We start from the raw sequence: 25,750 nt of genomic DNA, 5'->3' as shown, positions 1-25,750 counted from the left end.
AGTCTACCAGATGTTATTGACTGGATTTGGTACTTTAATTATTGGGCCCTTTCCAAGGGTCTAGGATAACTAAAGAAAAATTAAAGATAGTGTCATGGTATTCGTGCTCTCCTGAGTAGTGTGGCCTTCTGCGCAATTTTCTTACAACAACATACAAGGTGATCAACTGTCTCTTAGTAGTAGTAGTAGTAGTAGTATTGGTATTGTTGCTGTTCACCGCCTAGAGTCTTTGGAGTAGGTAGTATATAAGAAAATTTTAATAAACAAACACATAAATAAATAAATAAGAATCATTAGCCATCAAAAAACACAGTCAAAATGGTGTCTGCTAAATGAATCAATAACGCATTGATCCATGTGAATTGGGGGTGATTTGATTTGTGATTGACTCAGCCCCTTTATTTAAGAGGCAATTCAATTCACAGAAAAATCAGTTAATTGCCCAGATTTGCAGTGGATCAACTCACTTTTGAATCAATCTGCGCACCCCTACTTTCTGGGGGGTTCTGATGCAGGTTTGGTTTGACTCCCTAATCTGTATAAATCTTCCCTACTGGAGTGACCAACCTGAGGTTCTCCAGCTGTTAGACTACAACTCCCATCATTCCCAGCCACCATTTATTACAACAGGGGCTGGTGGGGATTGTAGTCCACCAGCAGCTGGGGAGCTTCATGTTGGCCACCCCTGCTGTACTACATCAGTCATCTTCTATGAGATCCAGAAAGCAATCATATCTCTTTTCCTCAGAGCTTGAGTACATCAGGTCTTTAATGTATTTGTCTGCTGCTTTCCATCGGATGTGAATTCTCCATCTTATCTCCAAATGTAGGACTTCTTGTAGTATTTATGCTCAGTTGGACTGGACTGTCACTCTTTAAAAAAAAAAAAAAAAACCTAGGCACGTCCTTACCATTGAAACCAGTTACAGTTTATCTTGTTTTAAATCAAATCTAAGTTAGCACTTTGATTTATTTTGTATGGTGCTTCCCGCCCCCCGCCCCCTCCACCTATTGGCACTGCCGTTGAGCAAACTGGAACATGATCCCAGCTGCCACACTGGAAAAGAACAATTCAATTCAGCAGCTGTTCTACATGTCACTCCTGGTTTTTCTGTCTCTTGTAGTAGAATTGGAAATGTGCTCAGTAAGGGAGTCGTTATTGATCTGCACTTTTTAAAAATGTTTACCATCAAGACTTTTTTTAAAAAAAAAGACAGTGACAGTCATCAGTCCTATGGTCCTCCACAACAAATGGAGATGATCCAGAGACAACTGCAATGATCTCTCCCCCTCCTATGTCCATAAAGGTCATCTCACACCCATCCAATTATACACTTCAAACATTTAAAGTTAAAAAGAGCCTCCTCCCAGGTTTGGATGCCTTTGGCTAAAAGGAGGGCTTTCTTTACTTGATTGATTAATTAATTAATTAAACACAGAGGCGCACTAACCCTCGCACCTTGGGGACCCGATCTGGTCCTCCAAGGTCTAGGGGAGCCTCCAAATAGCTGGGGCCAGGGGCCTCCGGTAGCCACCCTGCTCCTGCCCCGCCAAAGCTCGGCTCTTTTTTTGTAACTCTTATCATGGCCGAGAGGTGGCAGCGGGAGGTGGGAGTGGAGCAATCCTCCCTTCTCCCTCTTCCCCCAGCAGCGATGGGGTGGGAGCAGGAGCAACGCTGCACCCATCCGTTCAGGCCAGCGTCTTTAAGCAAATGCGAGGCGCTCCTATGCAGAGGAGATCCTCGCAAGCCCATGATGTCACACGCTTGCGGTGATCTCTCAACTGCGCAGGTGTGCCTCCCAGTTGCTTAAAGACACTGGCCCGAACGGATGGATGCAGCGTTGCTCCTGCTCCCACGCCACCGCTGCTGGGGGAGGAGAGGAGGGAGAAGGACTGCTCCCCACCCCCCGCGGGACCACCCCTCAGCGGCGGTAAGAATTTTTTGGGTATTTTTAAGCTGAGCTTTGGCAAAGGAGGTTTGGGGGCCACACACAGGTGAGGGGCCTCATGGTTTGGTGGTGCAGGCACCCAAATTACCTTGGTAATTTGATTAAACATGCCCCTGATTAAACATGCATACAGGTGAAACTCGGAAAATTAGAATATCGTGCAAAAGTCCATTAATTTCAGTAATGCAAATTAAAAGGTGAAACTGATATATGAGACAGACGCATTACATGCAAAGCGAGATAAGTCAAGCCTTAATTTGTTATAATTGTGATGATCATGGCGTACAGCTCATGAAAACCCCAAATCCACAATCTCAGAAAATTAGAATATTACATGGAACCAAGAAGACAAGGATCGAAGAATGGAACAATATCGGACTGAAATTAATGGACTTTTGCACGATATTCTAATTTTCCGAGTTTCACCTGTAGGTTGAAATTACACACACATACACACACAACACACACACACACACAAAGTAGTTCTAATAAAATAAGAACAAATTCTTTTGGTTATATCTTAAGGTTTTCTTCCTCAAAGGAAGCTTCTTTCCCAGATGAAAATGTCTTCTTCAGGATTCTTTGTTTTGGGGGCAAGGACTCCTCCTGAGGAAGAAATTAAACCACAGTGATTAGTAGCAATCAGCATGGATTTGTCAGGAACAAATTCTGCCAGACTAATTTTATCTCTTTTTTATTGGGTTATTAGCTTAGAGGATTGTGGGAATGCTGTGGACCTAATTTATCCTGATTTTAGCAAAGCATTTGACAGCATCCCCCTGGTATTTTGGTTAGCAAATTGGTCAAATGAAGGCCAGCTGATAATAGGGTCAGTTATACTCCCATATAATATGGCCAGGCCTATGAAATCATGTAAGAGGCTCTGCTGCACATCCCATCACCTTCTGAAGCACAATTGTCAGTGATGCGTGGGCAAGGCTGGCCCTCTGGAACTCCCTGCCCCTTGATCTGGGGCTCACCCCCTCCCTTTTCAACTTTAAATGAAATTGAAGACTTTCTATTTAGCAGATCTTTCCCTGGAAATAAATAAATATCAATATCAATATCAATTTCAATATCAATATCAATGACTGTTAAAATGACAGTTTTAGTGATTGTTTTTTATCCTGTGCTTTTACGCCTTTAGAGGCTGTTGTACATTTTTGCATTTTATAAATATAAAAATTGTTGTGAGCTGCCATGAATTCACACATGAAGAATGGAGGCATACAATATTTTTAAAATAAACAGATGAATAGATTCACAACAGGTTGAAAACAGGTTTGAAGAACCATACTCAAAAAGTGCTCGTCATTGGGCTGGTTCAATTACTCTTTGTCCATCTTATGCAATAAGGATGCATATATGCCATGAGTGCATATGTTCTTCTCCCCTTGTGGCACACCTGGACAGCTTTTTCAATTTGGTTGTAGGGCCATTCATCCAAGACTCCTCTACATGCACTATAAAAACTAATTTAAACTATTGTTTGTAGCATATGCAGAAGGACAGTTTTGACAAACTACTTCCCAAGTGGTAAGGAACAGTGCCCCAGTGTTCTGGATGGGGGTGAAGGATGAGTGTGCTCAAGTCATGTGTTCAGGTTGTTTGATAAAGTATCCTCCGTGCCAGCCCAATGGCCCCATCAAATGGGAGAGACGTTTCGAAGTGGAATGTGACAGATTTCTGACCTGGGCCAGAAATAGGAATATATAGAAATATCTATCACAGGGTTTCTTAACCTTGGGCCCCCAGATGTTGTTGGACTACACCTCCCAGAATCCCCAGCCACAAAGGCCATGTCTGGAGATTCTGGGAGTTGTAGTCCAACAACATCTGGGGGCCCAACGTTAAGAAACCTTGATCTATCCTATTTCTATACAGCCTGATAAGTGCATCTCAAGGCGGTGTACAACATTGAGGAGCCAGGCTACCATCTGCTCCATCGGGGGCCAGACTCACTGCTCTGCCCCAGCAATGTCCATCACTAAATGAGGGGGCAGGCTTCCTCTGACTTGCTTACCCTTACCTTTCTTGCTCACTTGTCCTGGATACATCTGCATCACCTGGCTCAGATGCCTCAGGTGGGGGCATAGCTCAGTAGGGGAGCATCTGCTTGCATGCAGAAGGTCCCAGGTTCACTCCCTGGCATCTCCAGACTTTTGCCTGAAATCTTAGAGGGCCAATGCCAGTCAGAGTAGCCAATGCTGAACTAAATGGACCAGAGGTCTGACTCAGTATAAGGCAGCATGCTATGTTCCTGTGCCCCACACTTAAATTTCCAGGTGCCATGGTGAGGTGGCACCTGGGAATTGTCAAGCCCTGAGGAATAGGATGGGGGAAACCTTTGCAGTAATACAAGTGAAGTGAATTTTGGAATTGCAATTGATTACAAGCGGAACATGAGCTGCAAAAGAGATGTGATTGTAGGCTATATTAATAGAGCCCTAGCTCTCAAGTCATGATAAGTAAGGGCTCCACTATGTTCTGCAATAGTCAGAACATAGTACTGTGTTCTGGTACATGGAGAACTACATGGAGGAACATAGGAAGCTTCCATATAGCAAGTCAGACCATTGGTCCATCCAACGCAGTATTGTCTACACAGACTGGCAGTGGCTTCACCAAGGTTGCAAGCAGGAATGTCTCTCAGTCCTAGCTTGGAGATGCGAGAGAGGGAACTTGGAATCTCTGCATGCAAGCATGCAGATGCTCTTCCCAGAGCGGCTCCATCCCCTAAGTGGCATATCTTACAATGCTCACACATGTTATCTCCCATTCATGCTTATTTATTTTCTCTATCTATCTACAGGTAAAACTCGAAAAATTAGAATATCGTGCAAAAGTTCATTAATTTCAGTAATGCAAATTAAAAGGTGAAACTGATATATGAGATAGACGCATTACATGCAAAGCGAGATAAGTCAAGCCTTAATTTGTTATAATTGTGATGATCATGGCGTACAGCTCATGAGAACCCCAAATCCACAACCCCAGAAAATTAGAATATTACATGAAACCAATAAAACAAGGATTGTAAATAGAACAATATCGGACCTCTGAAAAGTATAAGCATGCATATGTATTCAGTACTTGGTTTGGGCCCCTTTTGCAGCAATTACTGCCTCAATGCGGCGTGGCATGGATGCTATCAGCCTGTGGCACTGCTGAGGTGTTATGGAAGACCAGGATGCTTCAATAGCGGCCTTCAGCTCTTCTAAGCTCTTCTGCATTGTTTGGTCTCATGTCTCTCATCCTTCTCTTGGCAATGCCCCATAGATTCTCTATGGGGTTCAGGTCAGGCAAGTTTGCTGGCCAATCAAGCACAGTAATCCCATGGTCATTGAACCAGGTTTTGGTACTTTTGGCAGTGTGGGCAGGTGCCAAGTCCTGCTGGAAAATGAAGTCAGCATCCCCATACAGCTCGTCTGCGGAAGGAAGCATGAAGTGCTCCAAAATCTCCTGATAGACGGCTGTGTTGACCCTGGACTTAATGAAGCACAGTGGACCAACACCAGCAGATGACATGGCTCTCCACATCAACACAGACTGTGGAAACTTCACACTGGACTTCAAGCATCTTGCATTGTGTGCCTCTCCATTCTTCCTCCAGACTCTGTGTCCTTGGTTTCCAAATGAGATGCAAAAGTTGCTCTCATCAGAAAAGAGGACCACTGAGCAACAGACCAGTTCTTTTTTTCTTGAGCCCAGGTAAGACGCTTCTGACGTTGTTTGTTGTTCAGGAGCGGCTTGACAAGAGGAATACGACATTTGAAGCCCATGTCCAGGATCCGTCTGTGTGTGGTGGCTCTTGATGCACTAACTCCAGCCTCAGTCCACTCCTTGTGAAAGTCCCCAACACTTTTGAATGGCCTTTTCCTGACAATCCTCTCCAGGCTGCGGTCATCCCTGCTGCTTGTGCACCTTTTTCTTCCACACTTTTCCCTTCCACATAACTTTCTATTAATGTGCTTTGATACAGCACTTTGGGAACATCCAACTTCTTTTGCAATTACCTTTTGAGGCTTTCCCTCCTTATGGAGGGTGTCAATGATGGTTTTCTGCACAACTGTCAAGTCAGCAGTCTTTCCCATGATTGTGATTCCTAATGAACCAGACTGAGAGACCATTTAAAGGCTCAGGAACCCTTTGCAGATGTTATGGATTGATTAGCTGATTGGAGTGGGACACCTGGAGCCTAGACTGTTGAACCTTTTCACACTATTCTAATTTTCTGGGATTGTGGATTTGGGGTTCTCATGAGCTGTATGCCATGATCATCACAATTATAACAAATTAAGGCTTGACTTATCTCACTTTGCATGTAATGCGTCTATCTCATATATCAGTTTCACCTTTTAATTTGCATTACTGAAATTAATGAACTTTTGCACGATATTCTAATTTTTTGAGTTTCACCTGTATCTATCTATCTATCTATCTATCTATCTATCTATCTATCTATCTATCCATCCATCTATCCATCCTGCCCTTCCTGAAATGGCTCAGGGCGATTTACACTAAAATAAAAAATGCTATCCCAGATCGCCACTAGATGAACTGGTGGCACCCAAAGATGGATCCCTCCTGATGATCTCAGTGAGCAGTGGGGATCATGTAGAGAAAAGCGCTCTCTTGGGTAACCTGGACCTAAGCCTTTCAGGGCTTTAAAGATAATAACCAGCACATTGTACTTTGCCTGGAAACATAGCAGCTGCCAGTGCAACTGTTTAAGAAAAGCCATAATATGGTCTCTCCAAGGTACCCCAGAGATCAATCTGGCTGCTGCATTTTGAACTAACTGAAGTTTCCAAACTATGTACAAAGGCGGCCCTACATAGAGCACATTGCAGTAGTCCAACCTGGAGGTTACCAGCTGGTGCAACACTTTTTCCAGGTCATTCTCCTCAAGAAATGGGCAGAGTTGTTTTATCAATCGCAGCTGGTAAAAAGTACTCCTGGCCACAGCCTCAACCTGAGGCACCAAGGCGAGATCCGGATCCAAAAGAACTCCCAAGCTGCGGACCTGTTCTTTCTGGGGGAATATAACTCCATACAGAACAGGAAGTTCTATCCTGTCTTGCAGATTGCACCTCCATCTTGCTTGGATTCTGCTTCAGTTTATTATCTCTCATCCAGCCCATTACTGCTTGTAAGCAAGAATTTAAGGGGATAATGCCATTTCCTGATATGGATGACAAGGAGAAACAGATTTGAGTGCAACCAGCATATTAAGAACATAAGAACAGCCCTGCTGGATCAGGTCCAAGGCCTATATAGTCCAGCATCCTGTCTCATACAATGGCCCACCAGATGCCTCTGGGAAGCCCACAGGCAAAAGCTGAGGTCATGCCCTCTCTCCTGCTGTTGCTCCCCTGCAACTGGTATTTAGAGGCATCATGCCTCTGAGGCTGGAGATGGCGTATAGCCATCAGACTAGCAGCCATTGATAGACCTGTCATCTGTGAATTTGCCTAAGCCTCCTTTAAAGCCATCCAAACTAGTGCCCATCACCACAGAATGGAGCTACCACAAGACCAGCTCTCCTCCCATGCACGGTACTCCATACAGCTGTTCTGGGGGCCACACTTTCAGAAGGATGCAAGCAATCTGGAATAGGTTCAGAGGAGAACAATGAAGATGGCTAGGGGGTCTGGAAAACAAAGCCCTCTGAGGAAAAGTTGAAGTGACTGGGACTGTTTAGCCTGGAGAGCATAAAGCTGAGGAGGATATAATAATACTCTTCAAACACCCGAGTCACACAGAAGAGGGCAAAGACTTGTTCAGTACTGTCCCAAGGGCAGGGCAAGATCTAATGGGCTTCAGTTCCTGGAAGATGGATTTTGGTTGAACATTAGAAGCTTCTTAACAGTAGCAGCAGTTTGATAATGGACTCAGTTACCTAGGTGTGATAGGCTCTCCCTCACTGAAGGATTTCAGGCAGAGGCTAGACAGCCATCTGTTGGGGACGTTCTAACCCTGTATTTTCTGCATCCAATGGATGGTTGTACTGAATGGTCTACAAGGGCCCCTCCCTTGTAGACCATTCTATGTGATTATTCAGCTTCTTATGTGATTATTTTGGTTGCTTAGTGATAGTGACCACCTTCAGACCAAGGTCGGAGCTACAATTGGGCAAATGGCTTAAAAGAACCCAGGCCGCCACCCCCAGGGGCTGCACCTCACATCCCCAGACACACACCACGCATCTGACATCAGATGGGGGGGTGTTATTTTGCTCCCAGCGCGGGCCCATTTGGAAACATAAGAACAGCCCTGCTGGATCAGGCCCAAGGCCCATCTAGTCCAGCATCCTGTTTCACATAGTGGCCCACCAGATGTCACTGGAAGCCTACAGCAGGAGTTGAGGGCATGCCCTCTTTCCTGCTGTTACTCCCCTGCAACTGGTACCCAGAGGCATCCTGCCTTGGAGGCTGGAGGTGGCCTATAGCCCTCCAACTAGTAGCCATTGATAGACCTCTCCTCCATGAAGTTATCCAAACCCCTCTTAAAGCCATCCAGGTTGTTGGCTGTCACCATATCTTGTGGCAGAGAATTCCACAAGTTGATTAGGCATTGTGTAAAAAAGTACTTCCATTTGTTCGTCCTAAAGGATTCCTTAAAGTGGTTCTTTTCTTCTTGCTTGGCTTGGATGAAATCACTATTTGATTTGATTATCTCTTCCCACAGTTTGACCCATCTCAAGGAAGGTGTGCATGCCTCCTACTCATCCGCCATCCTTGCCCTGCTTACACCCTCCCCACACATTCATCTGGGGATGAATGTTTTCCCGGCAATCAATTTCATGGGATGACTCCTGGTTCTAGTGTTATGTGAGAGGGATAAGAATTTCTCTCTATCCACTTTCTCCACACCATGAATGATTTTATAGACCTCTACAATGTCTCCCCACAAAAAAAAGTTTAGAAAAAAGTCATCTTTTTTCTAAACTAAATAGCCCCATGTGTTGTGGTCTTGCCTCCTAAGGAAGGTTCTCTAGGCCCCTGATCATCTTGGTTGCCCTCATCTGCACCTTTTCCAGTTCTACAATGTCCTTTTTTAGATTTGGTGACCAGAATTGTACGCAGTACTCCAGGTGTGGCTGCACTTCCATTTTGTATAAGGCAATAATATTAGCCATTTTATTTTCAATCCCCTTCCTAATGATCCTAGCATGGAATTGGCCTTTTTCACAGCTGCTGCACATTGAGTTGAAACTTTCAATGAGCTGTCCACCATGACCCCAAGATCCCTCTCCTGGTCAGTTACCGACAGCTCAAATCCCATCAGCGTATACTTGAAGTTGGGGTTTTTTCATTCCAATGTGCATCACTTTACACTTGCCAACACTGAACTGCATTTGCCATTTTTTCACCCCCTCCCCCAGTTTGGAGAGATCCTTTTGCAGCTCCTCACAATCTGTTTTGGATTTTACTACCCAAAAGAGTTTGGTATCACCTGCAAATCTGGCCACCTCGTTGCTTACTCCTGCTTCTCGATCATTTATGAATAAATTAAAAAGCACCGGTCCCAGTACAGATCCCTGGGGGACCCCACTTCTTACTTCCCTCCATTGTGAAAACTCTCCATTTATACCTACCCTCTGTCTCCTGTCCTTCAACCAATTAGCAATCCACACATGTACTTGTCCCCTTATCCCATGACTGCTAGGTTTTCTCAAGAGTCTTTGATGAGAAACTTTGTTGAAAGCTTTTTGTAAGTCCAGATATACTATGTCAATGGGATCACCTTCATCCACACACCTGTTCACACTCTCAAAGAACTCCAAAAAGTTAGTGAGGTGAGATTTACCTTTGCAGAAGCCATGCTGGTTCTCTCCCAGCAGGGACTGTTCTTCTATGTACTTTACAGTTTTATCCTTGAGGATGCTTTCCATCAATTTGCCTGGAATGGACATTAAGCTGACCGGCCTGTAATTTCCTGGATCACCCCTGGATCCCTTTTTGAAAATTGGTGTTATATTTTCTACTTTCCAGTCCTCCGGTACAGAGCCCGATTGCAGGGATGTTATATATTTTAGCAAGGAGGTCAGCAATTTCACATTTGAGTTCTTTAAGCACTCTTGGATGGATGCCATCCAGCCCTGGCGATTTGCTAGTTTTCAGTTTTTTCCAGAGTTTTTTTTCTTCTTTACATCATCTCTTGTCACTTCTATCTGATTCAGTTCATTAGCCTCCATCCCCGAAAAGCCTGGTTCAGGAACAGGTATATGCTCTGTATCCTCTGCCATGAAGACAGACGCAAAGAACTCATTTAGTTTCTCTGCAACCTCCATATCCTCCTTAATAATCCTTTTCACTCCTTCCTTGTCTAATGGTCCAACTGCCTCCCTGGCAGGTTTCCTGCATCTGATGTATTTAAAGAAGCTTTTGTTATTCCTCCTGATGCTTTTAGCTAAATGTTCTTCTAACTCTCTTTTCTCCTCCCTTACTGTCACCTTGCATTTCTTTTGCCAGAGTTTGTGTTCCTTTCTGTTCTCTTCATTTGGGCAGGCCTTCCAATTTTGGAAGGAAGTCTTCTTCCCTTTTATGGCTTCCTTGACAGTACCCATTAGCCATACTGTCACCCTCCTGGACTAAGTGGTACCTTTCCTCCTTTTGGGGTATACAATCTAACTGGGCTTCTAGTATTGTGGTTTTGAGTAAACTCCATGCATTCTGGAGAGAAGTGATCCTCCTGATTTCCCCTTTCAGTTTTCTTTTCACCAAACTCCTCATTTTAGAGAAGTTTCCTCTTCTGAAGTTCAAAGTGTCTGTGTTAGACTTCCTTTACGATTCTCTCCTTGCATGTATGCTGAAATTGATCACACTATAGTCGCTGCTCCCATATAAGCCCCATTACAGTAATCAAGCAGTAATGTGACTAAGGCATGGGTAACTGTGGCCAGATCTGCCTTCTTGAGTAAGGGACACAGCTGGCACACTAGCCGAAGCCGTGCAAAGGCACCCCCGGCAACTAGAATTTGTCATGACTCATGACATCCAGATCAGTTGACTTGGTTTATTCTAACTAGGGATGTGCATGAAGCATTTCAGTGCTTCTGTTTCAAGGCACCGAAATGCTTCAAGGTGCTCTAGCTGAATCATTTTGGCGGGGGTGAGTGGGTTGCTTTAATAGGAGGAAGGCATATCTTAGTTGCCCCTCTGTTGCTCCTCTGCTACCCCAGCGCGGAGCTCTTCGTATTAAGCAGCAGTTTGCCTTCTTCCTGTTAAAGTGACCACTCTCTCCCCGCCTACACACACATATCCTGAATTCGCATGGAATGCTTCGTGCACATCCCTAATTCTAACCAACTTCCCTAAAGTCAAGATCTGAACCCTAGGTTTGAAATGGGTTTCAAATTTCAGTGTTTTCAAGCACTTTGGTTAGAGTAAGCAAAGATCAATCAATTGGACATCCGAACAATTTGACATCACAAAGAGTCTTGACTTGTTTCACACCTGAATTCACACCCTTGGTGATTTGCATGGGCAGAAGTGGGCAAGGACATGCTTTTGAGGTTCAGGAATGGTTCCATATGACATCTGAACCAGCCCAGTATTTTTCCATACTCACCTTTTATAATGGAATACTGAGGGGATACACATAAAGTTTACAATTTGGAATACGTATATAGTCAAACCTTCCCCCTTTCATATAGGCCTGATTGGAGGGGGGGGGAGCTCTCGTTAATTAAAAAACTGTTTTAAAAAATACAGTTGCTAAAAAAAGAGAGATGATTTACTACCATGCAGGTGTGATTTCTAAGGGGTATGCAGGTGTGGGGATGTATGCTGGATTTTGAAACAGTGCACAGCTAGTACACTATACACAGCTTGTAATTTATGATACCACTGTCACAGATCCTTAGTTTTGTATCTCTTTTTAACTTTCTCGTATGGGGGAAAAATCAGTTTGTCACGTTACTGATTACCGTTAGGGAACATTACCACAGCTTGATTCTTCATTAACGTATCAATGATCTTCCCAACACTATTTGCCCCAGAATCTCCCATTAAATTACAGCTTTAATTGTCTGCCTTCACTGATGGATAGGTAAAATGCATGTGCTCAGAGCTTGAAGCTCTGGTAATTGCGATGTTTTCTTAACATGCCATTCCAGTGCAGGTTGGGATTTTCCTTTGATGCACAGGCAAATGACATAAAAACAGTGTTCCTGGCACAAAAGGCTTTTTGCCTGGTAGCCTATGTGATTGCATGGCAAAGTTCAGTGATAAGTTGATATAGATTTTTTTTTTTTAATTTGAATATGTCTCTAAATGAAGAATGTCTATGGTACCACTTTCTCATGTGCTCTGCATTCCTGTGATGGCATCATCAAGATGTCCCTCCATCACATCTCATATCTATTTCCAAAAAACCTGGAAATATTATGAACCATATAGATGGCTAATCAAAGAGTCTGCAGATGAGTGGGAGGTATCTGCAGACTCTGCAGACACAGGGTGACTCACCGAGTCGTTGGTGTTCAAAAAATCTGAAGAAAAAAGCCAAGGGGCCACACACACAAATGCCCAATCTTAATCAATAGGGTGGAATGTTCATAGGCTCAGAGTGCAGTTTAACAGACAAGTAAAATTGTATTATTGTATGTTATTGTAAACCGCCCAGAAACGAAAGTTTGGGGCAGTATACAAATTTGATAGATAGATAGATAGATAGATAGATAGATAGATAGATAGATAGATAGATAAAATAAGTAGGTCAGTGGAGCTAATGAAACTGTGATGATGAGAGGGGAAGGAGGGATTGGGGGGAAAGGAGTGGAAAATTTCTCAACTTGAAAAGTACTCCCTCAAAAAGTCTAACCCTTTCTGTTTCTGAAGGGGGAGTGTTTCTTCTGTTTCTGAAGGAAGAGTGTGTAAAACTCTTTTGCTTTCTCACCAGCCATTTCACAACTTTGTGCTACTGAGGAGGAAGGGATTTGAAAAGGAGCTGGAACAGAGCACCAGTGGCCCACCCCCACAAAACACAGAATTTGTTTGTTTGTTTGTTTGTTTTAAATATTTCTATACTTCCCAAAGCTTGTGTCTCTGGGTGGATTACAATTAAAATCATTTAAAACATCAAATCAATTAACAATTGATTAAAAACATTGAAAACCCAATATTAAAAATAATAAAACTATAAATCTGATTAAAAGCCTGGGTGAATAAATGTGTCTTCAGTGACTTTTTAAACATTGCCAGAGATGGGGAGACTCTTATTTCAACGGGGGGCGCATTCCAAAGTACAGGGGCAGCAATGGAGAAGGCCCGTTCCCAACCGCAGACTAATCTCTCCAGATGATCTTAACAGGTGGTGGGGCTCACGGTGAAGAAGATGTTCTCTTAAATACCCAGGGCCTAAGCTATTTAGGGTTTTATAGGTAATAACCAGCACCTTGTATTTTGCCCAGAAACATATCAGCAGCCAGTGCAATTCCTTCAACACAAGAGTAATATGGTCTCTCCTAGATGACCCAGAGACCCACCTGGCTGCCACATTCTGAACCAACCGCAGTTTCCGGACTATTTACAAAGGCAGCCCCACATAAAGTGCATGGCAGTAATCCAGCCTAGAGGTTACCAGCAGATGTACCACTGTTCTGAGGTTGTTTAGCTCAAGAAACGGATGCAGCTGGTGTATCAGCCAAAGCTGATAAAAAGCCCCTCTGGCCACCACCTCAATCTGAGACACCAGGGAGAGGTTCATATCCAGAAGCACCCACAGACTGCGTACCTGTTCCTTCCAGGTGGGGGCATGACACCATCCAGAACCGGCAGATCAAAACTGTCTCCCAAGTTCCAACCTCACACAATAAGTATCTCCATCTTATCTGGATTCAGCCTCCGTTGGTTACCCCTCATGCAGCCCATTACTGCCTCCAGGCAGGCATTTAGAGAGGTTATACCTTCTCCTGGTGATGTTGACATGGAGAAATAGATTTGTGTGTCATCAGCATATTGATAACACCCTGCACCAAATCTCCTGATGATCTCTCCCCGCCAGGGGCGTCACAAGGTTGGAGTGGGCCCAGAGACAAGATTTTAAAATGCGTCCCCTCACTGAAGCTCAGCTCATGAAGTAAAGAAATCTTAAATGAGGCTGAATAGTGGCAACAAAAAGCATACACACACACACACCCCTATGTGCCACAACAGAACATCATCCTAATTTATTTTTTTTAAGGTTTCGTAAATTGTGGAGGATGCAAGTCATTTAATGGTACCAGAGAAGGACATGCTGTTCTGGTAGCTCCAGGTCTTAACACTCACATCAATTTCGGAGGATGAATGCAACTGAAGGAAGCCCAGGCGGGTGCGCAGCTGGGGGAGTCAGTCATGTGACTTGCCTCTGGGGTGCCCCCCAAGGCAGTGGGCCCCTAGACAACTGTCTCCCCTTGCCCTATTATAGTTACGCCCCTGCTCCCCGCAGTTTCACGTAGATGTTAAACAACATTGGAGACAATATGGAGCCCTGAGAGACACCACAGGAAATTTCAGATTTTGAAGAACAACAGTCTTCAAGGGACACCATCTGGAATCTGCCCATGAGGTAGGAGTGGAACAACTGCAAAGCAGTGCCTCCCACTACCAACCCACTCAGACACTCCAGAAGGATATCATGGTTGATAGCATCAAAAGCCACCGAGAGATCCAAAAGGACCGAGAGAGTCACACTCCCTCTGTCAATTCCCCATTGGAGATCATCCATCAGGCTGACCAAGGCAGTCTCCACCCCATAGCCCACCCGGAAGCAAGTTTGAAATGGGTCTAGATCAGGAATTCTCAATGTTGGGCCCCCAGATGTTCTTGGACTTCAACTCCCATAAACCCCAACAAAGGCCACTGGGGCTGGGGACTATGAGAGTTGAAGTCCAACAATATCTGGGGACCCAATGTTGAGAATCCCTAGTCTAGATGATCATTTTATTAGCCTATGAAGTAAGGCCCAAGTTACAGCAGGAGGTCCAGGCAGCATTTACTAACATCTTACAGCAGGGGCTCCTTTCTCCTCTAACATTTGTTTTTTCACCATGCGGCGCACATGCGCACCAAGTATATCCTGCAACATTTTGTTGATGGCCCATACTTTTAAGAATAAACTGCATTCTCTCAATAGTTCTTAGGTCAGCCTTTTGTTGAATAAGGTGCCATGGGAAATGTGTTTTCATAAGCTACAAGGCATCTGTATGATTCCTGTAAGGGCCTTACAGTCATGATCGATGCTGAAATGAGAGTGACCATTTGGATCTTCAGAATTTGGTCAAGGTTTCATGCTGAACCACCAAAGGTTTGATATTCAGATTTTGAATGTGACATGTGGCAGTTTGAATTCTGGAACCAATGTTTGAGGGGAGTTTGTTTTGTTTGGGGGAAAAATATTTTATGCAAGAACTAAATATATGCTGGCTGGCTATGGAGACAATTCAGACAGGCTGTCCAGCTGACAGCAGTTTGTGTTCCATTATCTCTCTCTGGTTATTCCTTTTTATTAAGTTTGCTAATGTTTCTGTGCTGTTTTTAATTACGGGGATGATTTCTAAGCACTGGATTACATGAGGTACAAGGGCTTTCTGTCTTTCAGCTTTTCTTCTGATGTTGTTGAATGCCTCTGCTTATGCTGATGTTCTAAGTCATTTGATCCTTTAACGGTACCTAGCAATGCCACTGGGCATGTGTGGAAGATATTGGGATAGTGGCAACTTTGAAATCGGCAAACTAATTCCATGAAAATGGAAAAGCTCTAGCTTATTAAAAACACAACTTTTGATATTTGTACCCTTTAGCTCCTTTTGAAACCGGCAAATAGAGATTTGCAGGTAAAGCTGTGTGTTCTGCTAGCTGTGTGTCAGAATAGAAGCCCACGGGGGGGGGGGCTTGAACTGGTGACCAAAGGACTGTTAATAGCTCAGTGGCTGGGCACAGACTTTACATGCAAAGGCCCCAGGTTCCAGGGATAGCATCGACTAGCCAGGGCCCTGGGCCAAAGACCTACCTGGGGTCTCCTCCCCACATATTTCTGAGTTGCCCCCGACATGCGCCCCCTGGCATGTTCCCTGTATCAATATATGTGGAACAAAGTTGGAAGTGTGGAACAGCAGAAAGGAACAATGATGCAGTAATCCAGAGAGAAAGCATAGTTAGAAGATACAGCTACTAAAAAGTACCTGGGATTATGGCACAGAGTAGGGGCAGAAGCAATTCAGAACGGCATTGGAGCTGACTTGTCTAACAATGGACCTTTGTTATATAACTCTTGCTTACTTCTTCAGTGGGAGCAAACACCGCCTGCAACGTCCCCCATGGCTATGTAAGCTTACCTGAATGGTGGGCCTGGATGGCCGGGGCTGCAAGTGAGCGGCTAGCTGGTGGGTGGATGCCTCCTCCCACCCCTCCCTCCTTGGTGAATGGTGCTGCATTGATTAATGCTGGTTGAGCATTATTAGGAAGGCATGCGGGCCCCGAAGCTGTGGGGTATGTATGCGCTGCTACACAACTGCTCCCACCCAATAGTGTCCAGCAACATGGGAGAGGTCAAAAGGGAGCAGATGGATGTGCCCCTTTCAGCACCAGAAACGTGCACAGGAAGAGTGTCCACTGCTGTCCATCGATCCCTGGCAAACCTCTTCATTAGACCCGGGCTTACTAAGCAATGGCGAAGAGCAATGGAGCTGTGGATGCTTCTCAGCAGCTGGTAGAAACTGAACATTTAAAATGGTGTCCACTAAGAGAAGCATCTGCTTCTGCCCACCATCACCCATTAAGCCAAGTTCCAATATGGAGGCATGCCATTTGGCCGTGGAGAACCCAGATGCTGCAAGGGATCAGCTGAGTGGGCTTTCAGTGGACCTGGGTCCTTGGCCTAGTGCCTGAGCACCGGATGCTGCCCCTGCTGAGGCTGGCTGCTGCAGTGCCCTTTTGAGTGTCCTCCCAAAGGCCAACTCAGGCTTGTTGCCACAAAATGTGTCTCTGGCAAAGGCAGAAAGAGCAAACACAATGGTGCAGCCACATTGGGAGTACTGTGGGCGGCTCTGGTCACCGTTTCTTAGGAAGGACTGGAAAAGGTGCAGAAGAGGGTGACCCAGATGATCAGGGGCCTGGAGCATGTTCCTTATGAGGCTAGGCTACAGCATCTGGAGCTCTTTAGCCTGAAAAAGAGGCGACTACAGAAAGAGATGATTGAGGTGTATAAAAGTATGCATGGAGTGGAGAGAGTGGACAGAGAATTTTTTCTCCCTCTCACAGCACTAGAACCAGGGGTCAACCCATGAAACCGAAGGCCAGGAAATTTAGGCCTATTGTAGTCTGACGAAAGGAAGTACTTTTTCACACAGTGCATAATTAATCCATGGAATTTTCTGCCATAGGATGTGCTGATGGCCACTAGCTTGGATGGCTTTAAAAGGGGCTTCAGCAAATTAATGGAGCTCAGGTCTGTCAATGGCTTCTAGTCTGGTGGCTAAAGGCCACCTCCAGCCTCTTGCAGGGGAGCAACAGCAGGAGAGAGGGCATGCCAGGTATATAAATATTGGTGGTGGTGGTGGTGGTGGAAGCTGCTGCCTCCTGGGCTCCCCAGAGGCATCTGGTGGGCCACTTGTGAAACAGGATGCTGGACTACATAGGCCTTGGGCCTGATCCATCAGGGCCGTTCTTATGTGGTGTAGTGGTTAGAGTGCTGGACTAGGATCAGGGAGACCCGAGTTCAAATCTCCATTCAGCCATGATACTTGCTGGGTGACTCTGGGCCAGTCACTTCTCTCTCAGCCTAACCTACTTCACAGGTTTGTTGTGAGGAGAAGGGACGTAACTATAATAGGGCAAGGGGCAGTTGTCTGGGGGCCCACTGCCTTGGGGGGTGGGGCCCAGAAGCAAGTCACATGACTGACTCCCCCAGTCATGCACCCGCCCGGGTTTCCTTCAGTTGTATTCGTCCTCCGAAACTGATGTGAGTGTTAAGACCTGGAGCTACCAGAACAGTGTGTGTGTGTGTGTGTGTGTGTGTGTGTGTGTGTGTGTGTGTGTATATATATATATATATATATATATATATATATATATATATATATATAAAAAAACTCTGCCTTTTGTTACCACTATTCAGCCTCATTTAAGATTTCTTTACTTCATGAGCTGAGCTTCAGTGAGCGAGGGGGCATTTTAAAATCTTTTCTCTGGGCTCACTTCAACCTTGCTACACCCCTGGTGAGAGAAACTTAAGTATGTAGTACACCGCTCTGGGCTCCTTGGAGGAAAAGCGGGATATAAATGTAGATGATGATGATGATGATGATGATGATGATGATGATCACTGCGCTATCAAGCAAGTCCGACCTTGAAATTTTATTTATATATTATTTATATATTTATATCCCACTCTTCCTCTAAGGATCCCAGAGGTTATTTTTATCTTCAAAACAACCCTGGGAGGTAGGTTAGGCTGAGAGACTGACTGAGAATTACCCAGTGGGTTTCAGGGGCTGGATGGGCATTTGAACTCAGGTCTCCCCAGTCCTAGCCCAACACTCTGACCACTACACTGGGCTGACCATCACAAACCCATCACATGTCTTTTCCCCTGGCCCCTCAGACACGATATGAATGTGTGAAGGGGGAGCAAGTTCCTGGACACCCAACTTCCCTGCTTTTATTATAAGGGCTGAAAGATCTCCCAAACATGCTGTTGTGCGTATGGGGGCGGTGGGTGGCCCCTCCAAAGAATCAGGGAACCAGACAAATTGATGCCATTCTTCCTTCTTCCATGAAGTCATGCCATATCTGAATAGGTCTATATCTATTGTTACTGCTCTTTAGATTTTCTGTTGTATATGATGACCCTCTTAGATAAACCGGAAAACATACTAAAGTCATACACACAACGGTTGGTTAGGCAGGGAGGGTGGCGGGGGGAAGGCAGGGATAAACCTACCATCCCCTCAGACAAGCAATGATTTCTTCTCCAACACACTACCACACACCCACACAATTCACCCACATAATGAATCGCACACCACACGATTCATGCTGCTCTGTAAAGGTGCAGATCTCTGGAAGCCAGGGCTCATTTTCCTGGCCTCCAGGGATCCCACAATGCACTGGATGACAAGTGCAGTACATTGGGGGATTCCCCCGGGAGTTGAGCTCTCTAGGTACCCAACTCTGTGTATGTTTGGGCTGAGTGCAGCCCAAGCATACACACAATCCTGGACCTGGGGTAAAGGGTGCCTTTTACTTGTGCCCTTTAACCCTGGTAAAAGCCCGGGTAAAAAAACCCAGACTACCCAGGGATTCATCCCCGAGGTTGGCCTCGATCCTGGATTTGCGCACATGCACAGATCCAGGGTAGGATCTGGGTAGGGCTGATCTGGGTAGGGCTGCTCATGTGCACAGCTTCACTGTGTGAAGCAGCCCTTTTATGAAACTTCTTTTGAAGGAAAGAACATCCTTCAAGCTGGGACAGAGCAGAGGGTATATAAAAATGTATGTTTGTGGGGGGATTAAAGATGTGCTAAGAAAAAGAGGGGGAAATGAGGTGCATCTTAACCTTGCCATATGTGATCAAGAACACTATAATCACATCATAATTATGTATAATACCTGAGAATTTTCTATTCATCCTACTTAGAAGTAATGCAATATGAATCACTAAAATTATGAAACTAAATTGCCATTTTAATTCTAGAATATTATTACCTCCACTTGCACAGCCCAGAGAGATGTGACTAGGAATTATATTTTTAAATACATGTTTCTATTTATGCAGTCTCTTGAAAAGGAAAAGAAAGAATATGTAAAATAATGTTGTGCCGCATTGTTTTGAAGCTGGTCTTCAAGGCTTGGGAATGCTGGAGACCAGGAGATTAGCTTGCCCTCTGCTTCTTCTCTTCCCCATCTGCTCTCTCTTTTCTGATCCCTTGCCAGTTTTTGCATGTGACAGGACTGTGGTGGAGGTTGGAATCCAGCGATCTGAGTGGGTGATATCTATCAATCTCGCACCATGCACAAGTACTATTGCTAGGCAACTGGAAGCAGCATGCCACCCACACCCTCCAATTTCCTCCTGGTGATTTAGTCTTTCACTCTTAATATATTAATTATACCAAACTTTCTTTTGTATACTTTGGGTGCCAACTTCAACAGATAATAGCCTTTGTGCCCGGAGCCTTTCCCATCCTAATGGCAAGCAATTAGCAGTTTTACTGTAAGGGCCATGAGATGCAAAGTGTGCATGATGTCAAGGACTTTGGAGGTTGTTGGGAAGAAAGCTGTGATCAGGAGTAAGAACATAAGAATAGCCCTGCTAGTTCAGACCAAAGGTCCCTCTAGCCTAGCATTCTGCTTCCCACAGAGGCCAGCCAGATGCTTGTAGGAAATAGGGATCCCCCAAGACAATTGCCCTCTTCCACTGTCACTCCCCACAAGAGGTGTTCAAAGACATCTATCTCCTGCACCTGCAAGCAGGGATGGTGTGATGACTCCCATGGGGCTGTGGAGGAGGATTCTTCAGATGAAGACCAAGAGCAGGGGAAGCAGGCTGAAACTCCGGCCAGCAAAACAGAGCCAGAGCTGACAGACTTGCAGGCCCCTCTGCCTCCTTCCCTCCCTCCTGGTGAAGCCCCCAAGGCCACTGAAGGCAAGGTGCCTGCCCCAGCTTCCCGACAGTGACAGTTGGCCAGAGTACAGGCTCAGAGGGAGGAATGCTGTAGGTCAGGGAGGCTGGCCAGAAGGAACAGGTGTCCCAGCTCTGGCCTGGCTGTGTCTTCTTGATAAGACTCAGCTGCAGTGATGGGTGGGGCTCTCAGCACTCTGCCTATTTGGAGGAGCCTGGAAGCTGAATCTGTGCTGGAAACAATGGCTATAATGACCAGCCCTACCGTGAGCAACCTTGACCCATGTGTTGTTGTCTGACTCTGTTTTGAATGTACCCCTGATCCTGTGGACTTCCCGGTTTAGACCTCTGGCTATGTTTGTGACTCTCCGATCGTCTGTCCTCTGGTGTTGACTACTGACTACGTCTGGCTCTCCGTTCCTGTCCGTCGGTTCTCCTTTCCCCTCTGAAAAGAGTGGTTTTTGCAGCTGCTGGGCAGTTGGCCAACGCAGGTCATTACAGGATGGCCCTTCCTTGAGGCAGAGTGAGACGGCTGCCTCAGATGCAGGCACAAGGAGTGGAGCAGAGGGTGGCAGATGCTGGTTGCACACTAGCAGAGGTGTCAACCCACAGGCCTCCTTGCTGCCTACTGCTACTGCCCTTCCTCGCCTGTCCTCTCCTCTCCACTCCCCTGCTGGGGCACACATCTTATTTCCCCTCTTCCCCTCCTTGACGTGAGCTAGGAACAGCCCTGCCTCTGTGTCTTGGTTGTGGCATCATCCAAGAGTGCTTGAGGGCCACAGCTGCTACCCAGGCACCATGGCATAAGAATACTGGGCACCTGCTCACAGATGGGGGTATGTGTGTTTTATTGTCCTTCACCTCAGGCAGCCAAATCTTTTGGATTGCCCCCACTCCAAGTTCAGCGCAGTCATTGTAACTAACAGCCATTGTGTCCCCAAACAGTGGGGAGGAGAGCGAAGATATTTCTCCTAAATAGGCAGTTCCCTTGCAATAGACTAATATCTTCCTAAACTCTTAACCCATAATTATTCTCCTCTCCCTATGGCTCGCTCTATCTATCTATCTATCTGTCTATTGCATCTTCTTGTTTACCACCTCCTCCAAAGAGGCAGTAGACAACAGAAGTACTCTAGGCAGTAGACAACAGAAATACCAACAACAATCAATTTAAAAAATTAAATTATTAAACTATGATTGATCGGCTCATAGAGCAGATGGGCCATAGGAGCTCAGTGGTAGAGCATCTTCCTTGCCTACAGAAGGTCTCAGGTCCAATCCCTGGCAGCATCTCCAGGTAGGGCTGGGAAAGGCTCCTGCCTTAAGCCTTGAAGAGCTGCTGTCAGTCAGTGTAGACAATACTGAGCTAGGTGGACAAAAGAACTGACTTAGTTCAGGATAGCTTGCTGTGCTCCTTACTGGACTTGTAAAAGAATATTCTCCAATGCATTGAATAGAATGGGTAGAAAAATTCTCTGAAATATTCTCTTCTATTCTAAATAATGCAGAATAATATTCTTTCCCAAGTCTACTCTTTACCCATCTTCTAGCATGGAAACCTTTGACCAACCATAGACTACAGCAGATCAGGTGGTGTCTCCTCATCACTGTACTCCAAGTTAGGTCTCCTTAAGTCTGGTTTTGCTGTTCTTTGTGCTGGCTACAGTTTACTTTGCCTCATGTGCAGCCCAATTTGACAAGAACTAAAGCTTCCAATTATAAATGTTTCTGCACTGGATTATCTTTTAATCCAATCTATTGACTCTCCTAGATCTTCAGTTGCCTGGTGTTCTGTTGTCTATCTTCCGTCCCTAGATTTTAATGTTATGTTGCATATTTTTGTGAAAAGTTCAGTAATTTAGCACTTCAGTTCTTCAGCAAGGCTCAAGGGCTTACCATCCAGCCCTAGAGACTTGTTATTTTATAATTTGTCAATTAGTTCTAAAATGTCACCCTTTCTTTGTTTGACATAGCTCCACAGAAACCCTGGTTGAAAACAATGGTTTGGAAGTGGATGTCTTTCCAGCATCTTCTACCATAAAGACAGAAGCAAATAATTCGTTTAGCTTCTCTGTAGTCTCCCTGTCCTCTGATAATCCTTTGTATACTTCTTTGTATACTTCTATTTGTATATCCTTTGTATACTTCTATTTGTATACTTTTTATTTTTAATTTTTGCAGAAATGAACAAAAGAAAACAAATTACCAAAAAAAAAAAAAAAAACCCCACAAAAAAAAAAAAAACAGATAAAACTCAACTCAGGAACAAAGTAACAAATAAATATGCCTCAGGATCATTACTTCATGTAATCTATTTAGCACCTCCCTGGCTGGTTTCTGGGGCTTTGTGGGATCTTAGAGATAGATAGTGAGAAGCAGAATGCTGGACTCATTGTCCCTTTGGTCTGATCCATAAGCTCTCCTTACATCCATCTCCACCCCACTTCAAACATGAACGACATTGGTCAGAAAGCCAAGGTATACAGCTTTTCTTGCATACGTTACATACGAATCAGACCATTGATCCATCTAGCTCACTGTTGTCTACACTGGGTAGCAGAGGCTCCCCAGAGTTTTAGATAGGTCACAGATAGGGTCAGATAGATGCCAGGGGTTGAACCTGGGACCTTCTGCATGCAAAGCAGATGCTCTAACACTGAGCTATGGTCCTTCTTCACCAGCACATGTTGAAGTAATTTCCATTTCCAGATGGTGGCTCACCATATAGTGAGCCAAGCAGGAAACTCTGAATAAACATTAATAAATCAAGACATCTAATGTGCATTTAGTTTTCCACAACATGTAACAGCATGCAATGAAGAAGAAGGGGTGTGGAGGAGGAGGAGGAGGAGGAGGAAACAACGAGTAACTATCTAAAATCCTATGAATTTGAGGGTGAGTATATATATATGTTAATGCAAGGGTTCTGAAACTTGGGGCCCCAGGTTGTTGGACTACAACCCCCATCATCCTCTGCCACAGTGACCAAAGGCATACGTCTAACCCACATTTGAGAACCCTTACATTAGTGATATCAAATTCATAAAAATTGTATAGAGGCTGGCGGTTTAGCTCCTTATACCAGAATGTGCAACATAATTTTTTCCTCTTCATGTCTTCTTGTACACAGGAATTGATCTCTATGGAAATATGGCAGCTCTAGATTAATGGGATTTATGTCCCAGTTCTATAGCTGGAAGACATACCTTTTTCTTGCCTCTGAATTCCACTGGCCCTGCAGAGCTACACAGGCTGACAGGCACACATAAAAATCTGGATGGATTTTTTTATTAGATTGTTCCCTGCTGCACGTTTTATGCAGGATACGAGCCATAGTCAAACCCGGAAAGGCATGATACACTCCTGAACGCCTGCCAGCAACCTAATGAGAAAAGGATATGAGGATCCTCCTGAATCATTGTAGGAAATGTTTTTGCCTGGGGGTGGGATATAGAATCTTTGTGGAACACTTCAGTTGCCAACATCTTGACTGATTCTGCTCTTGTGCCTTCAACAGCAGCCTAACAGGAAGAAATGTAGCAAGTGACATTTCTCCTGACATGGAGACAAAGCAATTAAAAAAAGCTGCACCTCCTTGACTTCTACATGATTGGCCACTATTCGTACAGGGCCCAAGAGTAAGGTCAGTAATAATAATAATAATAATAATAATAATAATAATAAAATCAATTTCTATACCGCCCTTCCAAAAATGGCTCAGGGCAGTTTACAAAGAGAAATAACAAATAAGATGGCTCCCTGTCCCCAAAGGGCTCACATTCTAAAAAGAAACATAAGACAGACACCAGCAACAGTCACTGGAAGTACTGTGCTGGGGGTGGATAGGGCCAGTTACTCTCCCCCTGCTAAATAAAGAGAATCACCACGGTAAAAGGTGCCTCTTTGCCCAGTTAGCAGTAATGGAAGCTGGCAATTGTAAATGTGTCTGTTCACAATTTTTCTTAATGATTGTAAGATACCAGGGTGTGCGGGTTCCCCCCACCCTTAGATTTTTCTTCAGATTTATGACTTCAGATTCAGAATTCTTCAAATTCAGATACTGATGTATCTGCTGCAAGTTACACCAAGCCTGCTGGTAGCTTCCTCTTGCTCATGGGTGCCCTGGTTAAGAACACAGGAACACAGGAAACTGCCATATACTGAGTCAGACCATTGTTCCGTCTAGTTCATTACTGTCTGCACAGACTGGCAGTGGCTTCTCCAAGGTTGCAGGCAGGAATCTCTCTCAGCCCTATCTTGGAGATGCCAGGGAGGGAACTTGGAACCTTCTGCTCTTGAAACCTTCTGCTCTTCCTAGAGCGGCTTCATCCCCTGAGGGGAATATCTTGCAGTGGTCACACATCAAGTTTCCCATTCATATGCAACCAGGGCAGACCCTGCTTAGCTATGGGGACAAGTCATGCTTGCTACCACAAGATCAGCTCTCCTCTCCTTATGGTTATGTGTCCCTAAGGAACATAAACTTTCCAGCTCTTTTGGAAATAGATTTAAGATTTAATAAATAACATGATCAGCTGATTCTAGCCTGGATGTGGTCAGATGACCCTAGAAGCCAATGAGGAATGGAGTTTCCCCAGGGCACCTAATGTCCTTAGTATGGATATCAGATGGCCTGGAAGCTACAAATCCTGTCGTTCACATTAGATCACAACTATTTGGGGGTGGGGGAAAGGAGAGATTCCTGATATGAAATGCAGGCACACATTATGAGCATGCAAAATTCATATTCTTAACCAATTGTGTGTCTCCGTAACATCGCTAGGAAGTACCTGTTGGTACTTACATATTGTAGTTGGCTACAATATGCCACTGTTTCCAGCTGTGTCTGTGCTTTGTCATAAACCCTGGGACTGGGGAAAGCTCTCATTTATCAGCATTCTTCTAAAATAATCACAAAATCTAGCAGCTGATATTTTTGCAGACTGCACCAGTGCCCGGGATTCTGTGGCTTGGCTTGCCATCCACATTGCCTGAGGTTGGGACTTAGCCCAGTCCACTAACCTTGGACTGTCTGCTCAGACCTCAGAACTATCTTTGGGTAGAAGAGGAAACAGGCATGGGCGGCATCAGTTGCTATGACATCAGGCACTATGAAAATGGATTGGACACCCCCACTATAGCCACCAGGAACTTGGTGTTGTTCTCTTGTTTGGCATTCCAATGTGGCT

The 25,750-nt window shown here is 44.8% G+C and overlaps 1 long non-coding RNA gene across 3 annotated transcripts in view; it reads right to left on the bottom strand.

Moving 5' to 3' along the window:
- Positions 1 to 2,189: 2,189 nt before the first annotated feature.
- LOC128351725 (uncharacterized) overlaps positions 2,190 to 25,750 on the bottom strand; it is a 28,298-nt gene continuing 4,737 nt past the window's right edge. Inside the window, exons 3-4 of one of the 3 annotated variants that reach the window (XR_008320007.1) lie at positions 23,768 to 24,082; positions 2,190 to 2,555 (exon numbers count right to left, since the gene is read on the bottom strand). This is a non-coding gene — a long non-coding RNA (uncharacterized LOC128351725). Of the gene's footprint in view, positions 2,556 to 19,603; positions 19,919 to 23,767; positions 24,083 to 25,750 lie in introns of those variants that run through there. The other 2 variants (XR_008320006.1, XR_008320008.1) reach the window with 2 other exon arrangements.

The sequence above is a fragment of the Hemicordylus capensis genome, chromosome 3, assembly GCF_027244095.1.
Source record: "Hemicordylus capensis ecotype Gifberg chromosome 3, rHemCap1.1.pri, whole genome shotgun sequence".
In the NCBI taxonomy this organism is placed as follows: Eukaryota; Metazoa; Chordata; class Lepidosauria; order Squamata; family Cordylidae; genus Hemicordylus; species Hemicordylus capensis.
Note: the sequence above shows the minus strand (reverse complement) of the source record. Positions and strands in the feature narration are given on the sequence as shown.